The 15,945-nt window shown below is 43.7% G+C and overlaps 1 long non-coding RNA gene across 1 annotated transcript; it reads left to right on the forward strand.

The window, feature by feature from the left end:
• The first annotated feature begins 12,578 nt into the window (after positions 1-12,578).
• Positions 12,579-15,469, forward strand: LOC143828831 (uncharacterized). The gene is made up of 3 exons (XR_013227914.1): positions 12,579-13,073; positions 15,159-15,290; positions 15,384-15,469. It is a non-coding gene; the product is annotated as an uncharacterized LOC143828831 (long non-coding RNA).
• The last annotated feature ends 476 nt before the right edge of the window (positions 15,470-15,945 follow it).

The following is a 15,945-nucleotide window of genomic DNA, read 5'->3' on the forward strand; positions in this document are numbered from 1 at the left end:
AGGGAAGAAAAGTAAGGTTTTAAAGAAAGACTACACTAGTTCATTGGAACTTTGGCAGTCATATTTCTCTAGACAGTCCATGACCGAATTTCTCCCCCCCCCTCCTTTGGCTTCAGGAAAAGATAATCAGGCCTGGTCAAAGGATCCTTATGGATCTATTAACCTTTTAACAAGAGGAACAGACTGGTAAGTGGCCCTGGAGCAAGCCATGCTGAGCTTCTGCAAGCCACATCTGCAGGGGTCAGTCAGCACAGCAGTACCAGCAATGGGCATTACTTCATTGTTCCCCTTTCAAACTGACATCAGTACAGGAGACAATGAGTGAGCTGACCCCAAAGACCATTGCCAATGAACTGAGCAGCCCTTAAACTGCTGGGGCAGTTGCTGGGTCTTGGCTGTACACACCTAACCAACAATGCTGCATAACATCAATGGCCAATTTCTACTCTGGGAATTTCCCAGCCTGGAATTGCAAATCCTAACTGGTGTGGAGGGAACTGGCTTAAAGTGGATGTGTGCGGGGGGAGCCTTTTGTTTCTGTAAGGAGGGTCTTGCTTATTTGTAGCTTAAATAGAAGACAAGACAGAGACTGACAGCTTGTCCCCTGCCCCCTATGATAATGACCATACAGGGACAGACAGGAGCAACCTGAGTTGGTGGTAGGGTGGCCAGGTTGCCTACTAGTAATTTAATATTTCATTATAACCTCTTGCCCTGGAGCTCCATTCCTCCCTGCCACTCAGTAGGGTCACAGGGCAAAGGGTGAGACCCCATTTTATGATGCTGTGACACCAAGTCAAAGAGACAAAATCTCAGACATTCTATCTACCAAGATTGCATGACAGATAGGGTCCAAGCAGTCAAAATTATTTAAAACAATTTTATATAAATCTCAAATGGGGATTCTACCAAATTTTGCCGCTCCACCACTTCAACTCAACAATCACTTGTTTCGATTTTAAAGAGGCCTTTGTGAGTAAGAAATTTTCGGAGCTGGCTCTTCTTATGCTAACTTGTAATTGATGTGTAAGCTTCTGAATACTTAAAATATCCCATATTTTGTAAAATTAAAGATTAAATGCAGGTGCAGATTTGCTCTTCCAGTTCTGTGCGATTAGTAATTTGGCTGCTAACAAATGCCATAGAATTAGTTCGCTCTGTGGAAGGTATATAAAGTCACTTGGAAAAGGATGTTGAAATAATAATAATGGGCTTCTAGATATTGCTTGAATTGTAATTTTTTGTACCAAATTTTGCAGGCTGGTACTTTATTCCTTTCATATAACAGCCCACACACAGGCATGCACACACAGAGAGAGAGACACAAAGCCTTTTGTGCTCTCCTCTAAAGAGAAATCTAGAAGAAAAGAGAGAAAGAAATATAGAAAAGGGAGGGAGGGGATTCAGAGAGAAACAATTGTTCAGAAGTGAAACTAGGACGTTCAGAGTTCTAATCTCATCTCAGCATTTTTTTAAGCCTTAGACAACAAAGTATAATTGATCCTCATTTTTCTTTCCATTATGACGTTTCTACAAAAAAAAAAGAATATAGTTAACTAATAACCCAGACTTTATAAAGATGATGTATGAATTTAGCTTCACATTTGTTGTTCTGCTTTTTAAAATGAAACCATCTATAAGTAAACAGACAAACATAGCACTAGAAAAGACCTCAAGGATTACCTAGGATTTGTCAAAAAAAAAAAAGGATTTGTCACTTGGAGGAGGGCAGGATGCTGTTTTCGTTGGATGCAGAGGAAAGGATGCACAGGAATTGGTTTAAACTACAAGTACAACGATATAGGCTAGATATCAGGAAAAAATGTTTCACAGTCAGAGTAGTTTAGCAATGGAATAGGCTGCCTAAGGAGGTGGTGAGCTCCCCCTCACTGGCAGTCTTGAAGCAAAGGTTGGATACACACTTTTCTTGGATGCTTTAGGATGCTTAGGGCTGATCCTGCGTTGAGCAGGGGTTGGACTAGATGGCCTGTATGGCCCCTTCCAACTCTATGATTCTATGATTCTAGCTTAACCCCCTGTACAATGTGGGAATTTCACAACTCCCCACTCCCCTAGTGATGCCTGCTTTATGCTTAGAGGAAAGCAAAAAACTTCCAGGACCCCTGGACCAATGTAACCTGGAAGAAAATTCCTCCTTGATCCTGAGGGAGTGAGCAGCAGAAAGACCCACAAGAGCTGAGCATTCACTCATCCCTTCCTGACTTCCCTCTTGTGATCTACCTGAATTCCCAGAATCAGAAACATACTAGTAAAGCTGATACAGGAAGTTGTGGGATCCCCATCCCCCCCCAATGTGGCTTGGGAGATCACAAGATTGTGAATGACCCCGGAGGAGGATGGGCTCTTAGTAGAGAGATTAAATATCCTCTGGATTCTATCATTTTATCTTCTTCACCTTTATCATTTTATCTTCTTCACCTTGCCCAAGTCATAGACTAAGCCCACATAATCATAGAATCATAGAATCATAGAATCATAGAGTTGGAAGGGGCCATACAGGCCATCTAGTCCAACCCCCTGCTCAACGCAGGATTAGCCCTAAGCATCCTAAAGCATCCAAGAAAAGTGTGTATCCAACCTTTGCTTGAAGACTTCCAGTGAGGGGGAGCTCACCACCTCCTTAGGCAGCCTATTCCACTGCTGAACTACTCTGACTGTGAAAAACTTTTTCCTGATATCTAGCCTATATCGTTGTACTTGAGGTTTAAACCCATTACTGCGTGTCCTCTCCTCTGCAGCCAGCAGAAACAGCATCCTGCCCTCCTCCAAGGGACAACCTTTCAAATACTTAAAGAGGGCTATCATGTCCCCTCTCAACCTCCTTTTCTCCAGGCTGAACATTCCCAAGTCCCTCAACCTATCTTCATAGGGCTTGGTCCCTTGGCCCCAGATCATCTTCGTTGCTCTCCTCTGTACCCTTTCAATTTTATCTACGTCCTTCTTGAAGTGAGGCCTCCAGAACTGCACACAGTACTCCAGGTGTGGTCTGACCAGTGCCGTATACAATGGGACTATGACATCTTGTGATTTTGATGTGATGCCTCTGTTGATACAGCCCAAAATGGCATTTGCCTTTTTTACCGCTGCATCACACTGCCTGCTCATATTTAGTTTACAATCCACAAGTACCCCAAGGTCTCGTTCACACACAGTGCTACCTAGAAGCGTATCCCCCATCCAGTAGGCATGCTTTTCATTTTTCTGACCCAGATGCAGAACTTTACACTTATCTTTATTAAATTGCATCTTGTTCTCATTTGCCCATTTTTCCATTGTGTTCAGATCTCGTTGAACTCTGTCTCTATCTTCCGGAGTATTTGCCAGTCCTCCCAATTTGGTGTCATCTGCAAACTTGATGAGTAGTCCCTCCACCCCCTCATCTAGATCATTAATAAATATGTTAAAAGTACCGGGCCGAGCATCGAGCCCTGAGGTACCCCGCTACTCACCTCTCTCCAGTCTGATGAAACACCATTGACAACAACTCTTTGAGTGCAGTTCTCTAACCAATTCCCTATCCACCTAACTATCTGAAAATCCAGATTGCAGTCCTTCAACTTATCCATCAGAACATCATGGGGAACCTTGTCAAAAGGTTTACTAAAATCCAAGTAAATGACATCAACCGAATTTCCCCGATCCAGCAAACCTGTTACTTGGTCAAAAAAAGGAAACTAGGTTGGTCTGGCAGGACCTGTTGGAGACAAATCCATGCTGACTTCCTTGGATCACCAAATTGTCCTCCAGATGTTTGCAGATCTCTCCCTTTAATATCTGCTCCATTATCTTCCCCACAACAGAGGTCAGACTCACTGGTCTGTAGTTTCCTGGGTCATCCTTCCTCCCTTTTTTGAAGATCGGAATAACGTTTGCTCTTTTCCAGTCCTCCGGGACATCTCCAGTCCTTAAAGAGGTTCCGAAGATGATGGACCCCATCATGACCATGTGTCAAGAGACTATGGATAGAAGTTGTAAATTCTGAGAACTAAATTCCAAGGTAAAGGAGAATTTTAAATGCTGCAATTTCAAGAGTTACTAGCCGGTCCTCATTTAACATTGATGGGGATAAACACAGATGACTGTGCGTTATTATTGTACCCACACCATGCCAGATCTGGCTCCACTTTCCAAACTGTGGTAAAGAGGAGGGACAGTGGTTGAGGTCACCATTTGTAAAATGTCAAATGTGATATGTCATCCCACCACTAACTAGAGCAAGTAGGGTTGCCAACTCGAGGTTGGGAAATACCTGGAGACTTTGGGGATCAAGCCACGAGTGGGTGGGATCTAGGGCGGGCAGGGACCTTGATGGAGTATAATGCTATGGAGTCCACCCTCCAAAGCACCTGTTTTCTCTGGAGGAACTGATCTCTGTCTCCTGGAGGTGTAAATCTGAGGGATCCCCATATCCCACCAGGGGACTCGCATTCCAAACAAGCAAAGTGAGAAACATGGCAGCCTCTGAACAGCAACACAGGAAAGAGCGGTAGAAGTATTAACACTTTTCCTGATTAGTTGGTGGCTGTATATAATAAAATGTAAGAAAGAAATCAGTACACTGGGAGTAAGGGAAGGAGATACCTCGCCAGGCAGAGACCTGAGACAGCTTTTGGCCTTTCCAAGCTCTTGAACCAATAGGAATGAGGCCTGTGACACTGTTTCCTAAAAAAGGTAAATAACATTATTTTATTGTTAATGCTGTTCTGTCCCAAACCCTCCATTCTGTCCCACTTCTCCCAAGTTTAAATAAAAGTTTATTTTGTTTCAGTTTCAATTCAGATTTGAATGAGAGAGAAAAATGCATCCCTTTTACAGCTGAAAGTGTTATGCCAATAATTTTTGGAAGCATGCGGTACCATTTTTCTGTCAACCACAACATTTCAGCCCAGGGAGGATGAAAATATCTCCCCAAACAGTGGCATCCCCTTCCCTTGAAAACCTTGCAGATTTCACAGCTGTCACATATTTCAGTCTGATGGACTGAAGATACTCAAATGTATCCTCCTCAAGATGCCCCCATGTAGATACTCCCATGCAATAGTCTTGAGGTCTCATTTCCGCACCTGCAGCCATCAGTGCTGAGATTTCAACCACACTACAAAACTGAGGAATAAGCTTATCCTCAGGAAGGTGCTTAGCACTGCAGGTCCCAAATTTATCAGTCTCCCCCCTTGTAGCCATGTAATGAAAGAGGTTTGCTTTCCCCCACAAAGAGTGTATTTTTTCAAATATGAAAGTACTACCAGAACATAAAAGAAACAATGAGTTTTTGAAAGAAATATGGATCTCCCTCTAGAATGCTGAGTGAAATTATTAATCATTCCAGAAAGGAAAGAATGGAATAAATTGAAATGTAATTAAATGTCAAAATTAATGACAAGTCCAAGTTCTTTCTTGCCCATGGGCTTTAGAACACAGATTTGCAAAAGTAGTTCTCCTTTTGATTAAAAGAAAGCTGCATTTGTAGTCCACTCCTATGCTCTGCTGGAGCAGAAATCCAGGTGACAGTTTCCATATCTGGTTGGTAGGTGGCAAACTGATGGGGACTGTGCTTATTTTCTTATATACTGTAAGTGCTTTCAAAAGGTTCATCCATGCTAAGAACCAACACCCCATTCATACCCCACTGACTGTTGTTGTAACAGAATGTTGGACTGGACAGACCTTGGCCTGATCCAGCAAGGCGTTTCTTCTGTAGCACCAACTTGTACTAGAGGTTTATTTATTTAATGCAAGCAAATTTGGATCCTATTGCTCAATTTAAGTAGATATATTAATTAACTATTGGATAGAGAAGTGTGTACTAAATCTGGTAGTTAAAAGCAAGGCATACAAAAAGAGCTCTTAGAGTGAGCAGAATATGTAGTATTGTAAGGGGGAAAAAGAGAACCTATACAAGGAAAAGCAGAAGTCATAATTATATTTGAAAAAAAATACATGACATAGGCATAATGGCATCTGCTGCTTCCTATTCTAAGGTACCAGCTATGTGTAGCCATTATCTCTTCCCCTCAACTACCAATACAGTAAAATAATGGCAGGACTTCAATTGATTATAATACAGAATATGATATGATATGAATTGCAGCTTATTATTCATTCCTCTTTGCTACCTAAGCTTTGTCGGTTGAATTCGGATTCCTACTTGGAGGCCATTTAATGAAGGCTGATCTCCCCAATCTTGAATGGCAACTGAATTTACAATTGTCAAATGTTGGGGAGAGAAGCCACCTTTGATCAAGACTTATCACAAGATGAACATTAAAAACCATGCAAATTCAGTGCTGTTTGTTTCCATCTTCAAAGGTGTTGCCAAAGGGAACACAATAAACAGGAAAGCTTCCATATTTATTACACTATCTAGTACATTTTTATCCCACCAAGGGATAAAAAGCTCTCAAAGCTCTACAGTTACCAACTTTCAGGCGAGGCTTGGTATTTCTTGGTATTACAATCGAGCCTCAGGTGACAGAGATCAGTTTCTCTGGAGTAAAAACCCGGCCAAGTCTTACCTTGGCCGAATATTGACGCAGTGGAGGGCTTGCTGAGAAGAAGAGGTGACCACACAGAGGCCCTCTAGTGTGCGCACTGCCAGAATGCAGCACGCACAGTGTAAAGGACAGGTTGGGACCTGTGGTGGCTATTTAAGTCGCCACGTGTGTGGGTCTCGTTCTCTTCGCCAGGAACACTGAGGGAGCCACTTCCCTCCCAACCACCCTATGTTGTATACAAAATTGTCAGGGTTATGAGGTGGATGTTTTGTTTAATAATTGTCACAGCTGCGGGTTTGCATGGGATGGAGCCTGTTGGCAGGGAGTCCGGTGTGCGATCGGACTCCCTGGGGTTTGGGGCCTCTCCTGAGGCAGCACGTATACGAGCGCAGCTTACCCAGCTGGGAGGCCAGGGGCTCGTTTGCCAGGTGGCCTGGGGGCAGTCAAAGCAGGTTGATGCCTGGTGGCTCCCCCGCATAGGTCGCTTCCCTTAGTGGCGGACTTCAGTAGGCAAGGGGATCTGCTCTCCTGGCTGGAAACGGTGCGGGTCCCCAGGGCGCCTCTGGACTCCGCGGGTTGTTGGTGCAGTCTGCTGACTGCTATGTCAGGCTCCCTCTCCCATGCTGTGCCAACCCTCCCATGGGGAGGTAATAAAGCTGTGGCCTTGTTCATCCCAGCATTTGTGTCGCGTATTATTCCAGCACATAATGCCCTCCTGCAAGTCAAATAGCTTCTTTGGGGGGTATACTTTGGAATGGTACCATGATGAGGTCTTTCACCTCCCCAAAACCCAATTTCCGCAGGCTCCACTTCCCAAATCTCCAGGGATTTCTGAACCCAGAATTGGGAAACCTAAGATATATATGTTCCCACAATAACACTGTGATATATGTTAAGAGCCAGTTTGGTGTAGTGGTTAGGAATGCGGACTTGTAATCTGGCATGCCAGGTTCGATTCTGCGCTCCCCCACATGCAACCAGCTGGGTGACCTTGGGCTCGCCACGGCACTGATAAAACTGTTCTGACCGGGCAGTGATATCAGTGCTCTCTCAGCCTCACCCACCCCACAGGGTGTCTGTTGTGGGGAGAGGAATGGGAAGGCGACTGTAAGCCGCTTTGAGCCTCCTTCGGGTAGGGAAAAGCGGCATATAAGAACCAACTCTTCTTCTTCTTCTTCTAAGAAAGAGAGTATGTGACTGACCCAGAGTTATCCAGCAAGTACTGAAGCTGGATCTCCTATGACACCATCCAGCATCCTAACCACTATTTCATATTGCTCCCACCTTTTTCGTAAGGCAGCATTACAGAGAGAGAGAGAGTAAGGGAGGGAGGGAGAGAGAGAGAGGGAGGGAGAACAAACAAACAAACAAACAAACAAACACAGTCTGTGGGAAAGTTGGATCTCAAATAAGCATTGGGTATTGAGACAGTTAAACATTTACCAACCCCCCAGAGTTTTACCTATACCAAATTACCTTTCTTAAAGCTGGCCTTCAGAAAAACGAACCAGCGTCTGGATTTTGTTCATTATTATCTGTGCGTAATGTTCCGTGAGACTTTTACACCCATGCAGGCCAGAGAAACTCAGGATGAGTTTTCAACCCATTTGGAATCATGTCACATGTGAACCAAACCACAAAACCTGCAAACATTTATGTCATCTTAATCAGAGGGCCTTTTCCTGATTGTTTGTTTTTAGAATGCAATTTTGTTTTGACAAATGTTTGGTGATGTAATATTAGATAATTTCAGCTTCTTAAAAAAAAAAAAAACAATGGCTTTTCAGTTATCAGTTGAGAATATAAATTTCTTGAAAGCCACCTAATGTACAAACACTTAGTTTGGATGTAATTAGGTTTCTTGAAAATATGTTTGAGCCATTTGGACAATTAGTATTACCCTCACCACAGGCATGAACTTTTTCTCTCTCTATTTGTAAATTGTTGCTATAGCATCAGCCTATTGTTAAATTCCTTAAAAAAGAAGAAAGGAAATGTTTTTTTTCCCTTCTGATATCTTGCATGCATTTCTAGTTTTCCTTTTGTTGAGATTCCTTCTTCTAAGCCACAAGGTATACCAGACACGAAGATCACGAAGATAAGTGAATGATGTTGAAAAAGGAGCTTCAGCTTGCCTTACTGCACTTGGAAGTCTGACAGGTTTTCCTTTCCATTTTAAAGTGTATTTCCTTTCTATGGAAGTGCAGCTTCATACAATATGGTTGAAAACAAAGTCAGGCCTAGAAGGAGATTACACAATTTCCCCCAAAGGTATAATAAAAGTGAACAAATGCCTTCCTAGACAGGAATCCAGGATGTAAGGAATAATTCCATAACCAGGTGGATTTTTTTTTTTGTCAAACAGACAACGATTGCACGACTCCCCACAGAGGATGTAAGAATCGTTTTCAGATATCCCCATAGACATGGACCGTCTGCATGACAAGCAAAAGAAGTATTTAAGAACCTGATGCCCTAGGATACCATCAGGCATCATATTATCCTAAGGGAAGAAATTAGTCAAAGAATGGGGTGGTTAAAGTGTTTGATTGGACATATCTTCAGGGTTTTCAGAAATCTATAAGAACATAATAGAAGCCATCTTGGATCAGACCAGTGGCCCATCTAGGCCAACACTCCATGTCACACAATGGCCAAACCCAGGTGCAAGAAATCTGGAGCAAGACATATGATAACAGAGAACAGCAGGAGCTGGAATATCTCACTGACTTAGATCACATAGAAGATTCCTGCAGCTTGAAGAATATGTGTTCAGATAATGCAGCGTTGTCAACTCCCCCATTCCATGGCAGCCTGACCCCCCTGTGCCACCATTTATTTCTGAGAAATAGGGATACCCAAGAACAAGATTTTGGGATGCATTTCAGGCTGCTGAGGGAAAGGAGAGTTGTGAAAGTGGTAACTCTTCAATGTTTAAGTGGCAGTGGGGCATTCCACTTTTCAAAAGGATTTTTACTGACAACTATTCAGCGTAAGGTGATTCATAGTACAGCCATTTTGCCTATTAGACCTTGAACATTTGTCGCCATGCCCCCTGTATCAGAGTTTGGGCCATGTTATCAATAACCTGAAGGTGTGCTTTCCATGCTCGGGGCCCATCGTATCTAGAAACCACATTAAGAACAAGGAACACAGCTAGGAGTCAATGACAAGTTGGACGAGGTCTTCTCCACCACTTAATGGTAATTTTGGACACTTTCAATTTATTTTCAAAAATGCACGTCTGGTATTTTCATTCATTTTTTTGCATCCATTCCTTTTTTCCTTATATCTGTTTCCATTTCTAATTGGCTTCAATGTAAATCACATTTCATTGAGAAATACATATGCTTTTGAATTTTGGGGGTTGTTTTCCATCCAAGTTGAACTGAATTTTCAGATATTGACTGTCTCATGAGGTGATCTTCCTTGCCAGCTTTCAGACAGATGAAAGGTCTTTGATTTTATAGACAATCGAAGTCATAGTACATTAATTTGCCTCCTAGGCACTAGAATGAGTGCCTGTAATGTCACTGGCAGTCTTCAAGCAAAGGCTGGATACACACTTTTCTTGGATGCTTTAGGATGCTTTGGGCTGATCCTGCGTTGAGCAGGGGGTTGGACTAGATGGCCTGCATGGCCCCTTCCAACTCTATGATTCTATGATTCTAATGGCAAAAATCTTACCTGCCATCTTCTCTTTCATTGGCTGATCCCTGAGACCTTCAAGGGCCAAATGTTGGACATTTGCAGAAACAAAAAATCCATGTGGTTTAGGAAGCTACATTGAGGAAGGGAAGCCTGGTAGACTCCCAGCTAGATTCTCAGGTGCCCTCCCCTTTTCTCCTTTAGTAGTATTGTTTGTTTGTTACATTTATATACCACCCTCCCTGAAGGCTCAGGGCAGTTTACATAGAACTTAGAACTATACCAGAAAAATCCATGCTATAACATTAATATTACAAACTGATAATAACAGTGGTAACAGTACAACATTATAACAGTAATAGTATAAACAGGTCCAGGAGCAGAATGCCTTGGTGGATTTCTGGGGGGGAGGGAGGGGGCAGGGGCCCTGCAGATGTTGTTGGTTATTCCTGGTCTCAACCAAATGCCTGGTGGAAGAGCTTCCTTTTGCAGGTCCTCCGGAACTGTTGTAACTCCGTCAGGGCCCTGATCTCCTCACAACCTGTTGGCATCTATTTAGAGGAACAATCTATTTGTGGTCATCAGGTGACTCTCAGATGGGGGGAATCTCCCAGCTTCTGGAATCCTACTGTTTTTTTTTCCTTCCAGAGGTTTTTTAGGGTGCAGTGGAGAATCAGGAGCTAACTGACGCATGACTGTGGAAATCGGCTGGAAGTCAAGGTCTTCAGACCTCCCATGGTGGAAACATTGCTTCATCACTTTGCTGAGAATAGTGAAGCAATTGGGGAGGAGGGATCAGAGGCTCAGCTGATTCCCCTTCTTTTCTCCCTGTCCAAGATTGTCAACTTGAGCTGGAGAGAAAAGGTGATTGCATTTGTTTTCTGAAGCACTAGCTCTCAGTTTGCAATTGAAGGGGAAATCAGATTGCTTCTTTTCTCACCATCAATTGCTTTGGGCTACAATTCTCTCTTTTTGCTCTCCCCTTTGCAAGGGGGAGATCAAAATCACTGCTTCTGTTTGACATCCCCCAGAACAGCCTGACAAGGAAGGTGATGACTGGGGCGGGTGGGGTGGGGGAGATCACAAGCATCCCTTCTTTACCTACTCTCCTCCTTGGAAGGGGAAAGAGAAACAGTCTATTGTAGTGGGGGAGAAGCTGGTAGTTTATTTACAGCATTAAAGATATTGCTATGATGTCTCTTCAGAGGCTTGAATCTAGTATCCACCTCATAGCAATTTCTGAGGGGTAGGTAGGAAAAACCATATACACCAATATAGGATGAGGGAGACTTGCCTTAGCAGTAGTATGTGTGAAAAAGATCTAGGGGTCTTAATGGACCATACATTGAACATGAGTCAGCAGTGTGACTCGGTGGCTAAAAAGGCAAATTGGATTTTGGGCTCTATTAAACAGAGTATTGTGTCCAGATCACAGCAGGTAGTGGTACCACTTTACTCTGCTCTGGTTCAGCTCAACTTGCAGTACTGTGTTCAGTTTTTGGCACTGTAGTTGAAGAGGGGCGTAGGCAAACTGGATCATGTCCAGAGGAGGGCAACAAAGATGGTGAGGGCTTGGAGACCAAGATGTATGAGGAAAGGATAGGGGAGCTTGGTCTTTTAGCCTGGAAAGGAGACGACTGAGAGGAGATCTGATAACCATCTTCAAGTATTTAAAAGGCTGCCATATAGAGGATGGAGCAGAGTTGTTCTCTCTTGCCCCAGAGGGACAGACCAGAATGAATGGGATGAAATTAATGCAAAAGAAATTCCGTCTAAACATCCGGAAGAAGTTCCTGACAGAGCGGTTTCTCAGTGGAACAGACTTTCTCGGGAGGTGGTGGGTTCTCCATCTTTGGTAATTTTTAAACAGAGGCTAGATAGCCATCTGACGGGGAGGCTGATTCTGTGAAGATTCAAGGGGGTGGCAGATTACAGTAGATGAGTGATTGGGATGTGAGTGTCCTGCATAGTGCAGGGGGTTGGACTAGATGACCCTTCCAACTCTATTATTTTATAATTTGGAGGTAATGTTTACTGTGATTGCTGATTTTGGGCCAGGATAGTATTGGTTTGGGATCCAAATCTGTTTCCAGAGTTTCAGAATCATCATCTCCCATGAAGAATCTGAGTGTCTGAAACATGGGCAAAGAACACATTCCTTCCTCTAACCTGGATTATTTCTAAATTCCAAGCAAATTAAACAAAGAGCTTTGATTTTACAGAAACCCACAACAGGTGCTTCTTGGAACAGGTGCACTAGGTTCTCACTACTGATTCCTGGGGGAGGGGTGTGGCAATAAAGTAGCAACCTAGGAAGAGAATACTGGCTGGCTGCATTCATTTTGGGTTTTTAAAAATCTTACAACAACTGTATGACAATTGAAAACAAACCTTTTTGCTGAAAACCGCACATGCCATTCTTCCTTGCTATGGTTTGTTGTTTTTTATCCTTTGCAGAACCCGCCTCTAGAGTTTAACATCAAAGATTACCTGGATGACTATTATGGGGAAAGTTCAAGTGGCTGTTTTTCAACCAAATTACACCAACATCATAGGAGAAGTTGTGTTCCCCATCCACAGAAATCCTCCCAATCTTCAAGCAGTTTGGACCAATGGGTCCAATTCAACAGGTCCTTAGAAAAGATGTACCTGGGCATTTTACATGCAGAGATTTGGCCCCTCCCGCACAATAGAGGAGGTAAGGACAGCAAGACCTGAAAATTAGTCCAGCCTTGTACCTGGCTAATATTAGCCAGAAGCTGCCCTCCCCAGTCAACTGCGACTCTTGCCAGACTGTGAACTACTTTCTCTGGGCCAGGCAGCACTTGTCTGTTTGGATCCAGGTGGAAGGGAGAAATGCTACTGCCTGGGAAACTTGGCAAACCCAAGAAAAAAAGATGCCTGCTACTGATGGTAAGAACCCAACCATTAAAAAAATTCTACATAGATTATTTTGGGGTTTGTATAACGGCCCAGAATGCAGGGACGGGAGAGTTGTCACTGTTGCTAAGAATCACCGAAAACAGCAATTTTCATGTACTTGGGGGGTTGGGAATGTTGATGCACACCCCTAGTTAGGACAATGATTTGTTGTTGCCTCCACTGTGACCCCTCTGGGTGAGCATAGCGGTATTGTCTTGAGGTGGCATTATGTTTTTATTCATCCTGGCATGTCTTTTTGGTGGGGAGTGGGATGCACTGAACTCCTTTCTGCCCTTAGCTCTGCTCACAAGACTTATAAGAGATGCTTTGAAACCATCAAGTTTTTCCCCAGACATCACGCTGATCAGATTATCAGGAACGGAGGCATCAGTGCTCTTTGGTGACTGCTGCGAGTTAGCCCCGTGTGTTGTGCAGAGCAGGTGTTTGCTTTCAATCTCTCACATGCTGTTTCCATCCCAAATAAGAACCATTTTATTTTTTGCCTCTCATTGTATGTTGTGCTTTCCGAAAGCCATATTTCTATGCTCGTTTCTTGCCAATTTATTCTTAAACACATCAGCATGGGTGGCAAAGTGAGCAAGCTGAACCTGAACACTTGGCAAAGCCTGAAGAGTCTGGCTTCGGCGTATTTGCGTTCCTTCTTAGCATCATGCCATCATGCACAGAATTGTTGTTGCTATGTTGGTAACACAGAGAAAAAAATGCTGTAGCTAAAGAATGCTAAGCCATATTGGTAGGTAAGCAAAAGTACCACCTTAATTCAAGGGCATTTCATTTCCTGCTTTATCTAGGCTTGCTAGTCGCCTCCACAATCCCAGTGGGGAAAAGAGCTCCAGGAGCTCTCAGGTGCATTCACATTACTGCCCCCCACTGTGGGGGCCCCTCACTTACTTGAACCTCGGAAGAACGTTTGGCATGCTGATGACATCCGGATGTAACATTGGAAGGCACGTTGGAGATATGAGGGGGTAAAGCTCTGGCTTTTGGGGAAATTATGTAATAAAGCTAATTTATCATAGAGTTTTGTCCTAAATACAGAGTGTCACCCTGAGAACCCTTGTGTGCTGACCTCACTTCTAGGTGATGTTAACATGTTGGACGCTCTTCCCAATGAGTTGAGATGGGGATGAATGTGGGTGACAGGCAAGGATCACTGCAAAAAGGAGCTTTTATTAGAGGGGGGGGGGGTTTCCCCAGTTCCTGAAAGCCTAAAGCAGGGGTTGCCCTAACCTGGCAACATTAACCTTATCCAGGATCACTGACAATTAATATTACTGTCTTTCAATATCACTTACTCCCTCCAGTACTATTAAAGAGGAGGAGCAGATACTGGATTGGTGCCAACCAGTCAGCTGCCTAGAGCTCTTCAGGACCGATTCCAGACTGACAGTGCCATGCTGGGCTGCCACTGAGTGTTTCGAACAGGGAAGGTTGTACTGTCCCTTCCCAGGTCCATAAAGGGGAACATTTTCCGTGATGGACCCGGTCTGCCACAGTTTTGTATCTCCAGATGAGGCAGCCGGGGTAGTGATGTTCCACTGTGCAGGGGAGCAGTGGGGGCCAATTTTAATTGTTAAGAGTGGGACATTGCATTACAACACAATACCCCGTTTTTATTTTTATTTTTTAATGCCCCAGTAAGCTCTGCATGGCAAAGCCAACTGGGGCATTTTGTGTTCCTTCCAGGATGCAGTAGTCACAGCCACAGGTGGGAAGGAGCTGGGCCAGACAGACTGTCTCTTCCCTTCCCTACACCCTGGCCTGACATAGGCACCTGAGGCAAAAACGAGAATGCAGATAGATTCACATTCCCTTGCCTCAGGGAAAACAAGGGCTTGAGTCACGCCAGGCCTGGGACAGCCTCAGCTCGGTGATGATGTCATCTGGAATTGAGAATTTGTCCCATCACTAGAAGGGTGGTAAAGTTGGGCAAGTTCCCATTGCTGAAAAGGTCCAGCTGACTTTGCATAGTGCAGGGGGTTGGACTAGATGACCTAGGAGATCCTTTCCAACTCTATTATTCTATGATTCTCATGCTCTGCCTCTGCATGACAGACATATACCAGCAGGGGACCAGCTCTTGTCAGAGGCATGAAGAGACAAGCGGTGGGAACTGGACTTGTACCAACCAATCAACTGACTCTGATACCCTGCCCCTGCAATTACTAGCAAAGGATCATCTTAAAGGTTAGCTCTTGGCAGACATACAAGTCAAACAACAGGAGTCAAGGCCTCTTGCCCATGGCTCTTAGCTTGTGGCTCATGCTTGCTAACTTTCAGGGATGATGATAGAAGATCTCAGGATGACATCATTCTGCAACAGGAGCAGGAACAAGAGACTACATTACTACATTACCCTGTGACCATCCCATTGGAATAAGGAAGATCTGTATAGTGTGCCTTAACAGCATAAGAAGAATATTCTGCAGGGGACATCAGAGATTATTTGTATTTCGCATTGTTACAGTAGGAACTTCCTGATATTTTTCAAATAGTCCTAATGTTTTTCAAATAGTTTTCAGGTGGCACCCAAAGCTGTAAGTAAAATGTCTCATCAAACTGAAGGGAAATGTTAGAAATGCCATGAGACAGGCGGGTCCTTCTTTCACAGGTGGTGGAATTGTAAACAAGTAAAAAAAACCTGGATAAAGGCCCATGATAAATTGCAAACTTTGTTAAATATAAATGTTCATGTGAACCAAAAAAAAACATGTTATTGAGTGTATTACGGCAGGTCTTCCTAAGGAAGGCGCAGAATTTTTCTTCCATGCGATGACAGCCCCAAGGCTTATTATTGCTTCTGGATGGAAACAGCCACAAGAACCACAGATGGATCTATGGT

This window comes from Paroedura picta, chromosome 2 (assembly GCF_049243985.1).
Source record: "Paroedura picta isolate Pp20150507F chromosome 2, Ppicta_v3.0, whole genome shotgun sequence".
Classification (NCBI taxonomy): domain Eukaryota; kingdom Metazoa; phylum Chordata; class Lepidosauria; order Squamata; family Gekkonidae; genus Paroedura; species Paroedura picta.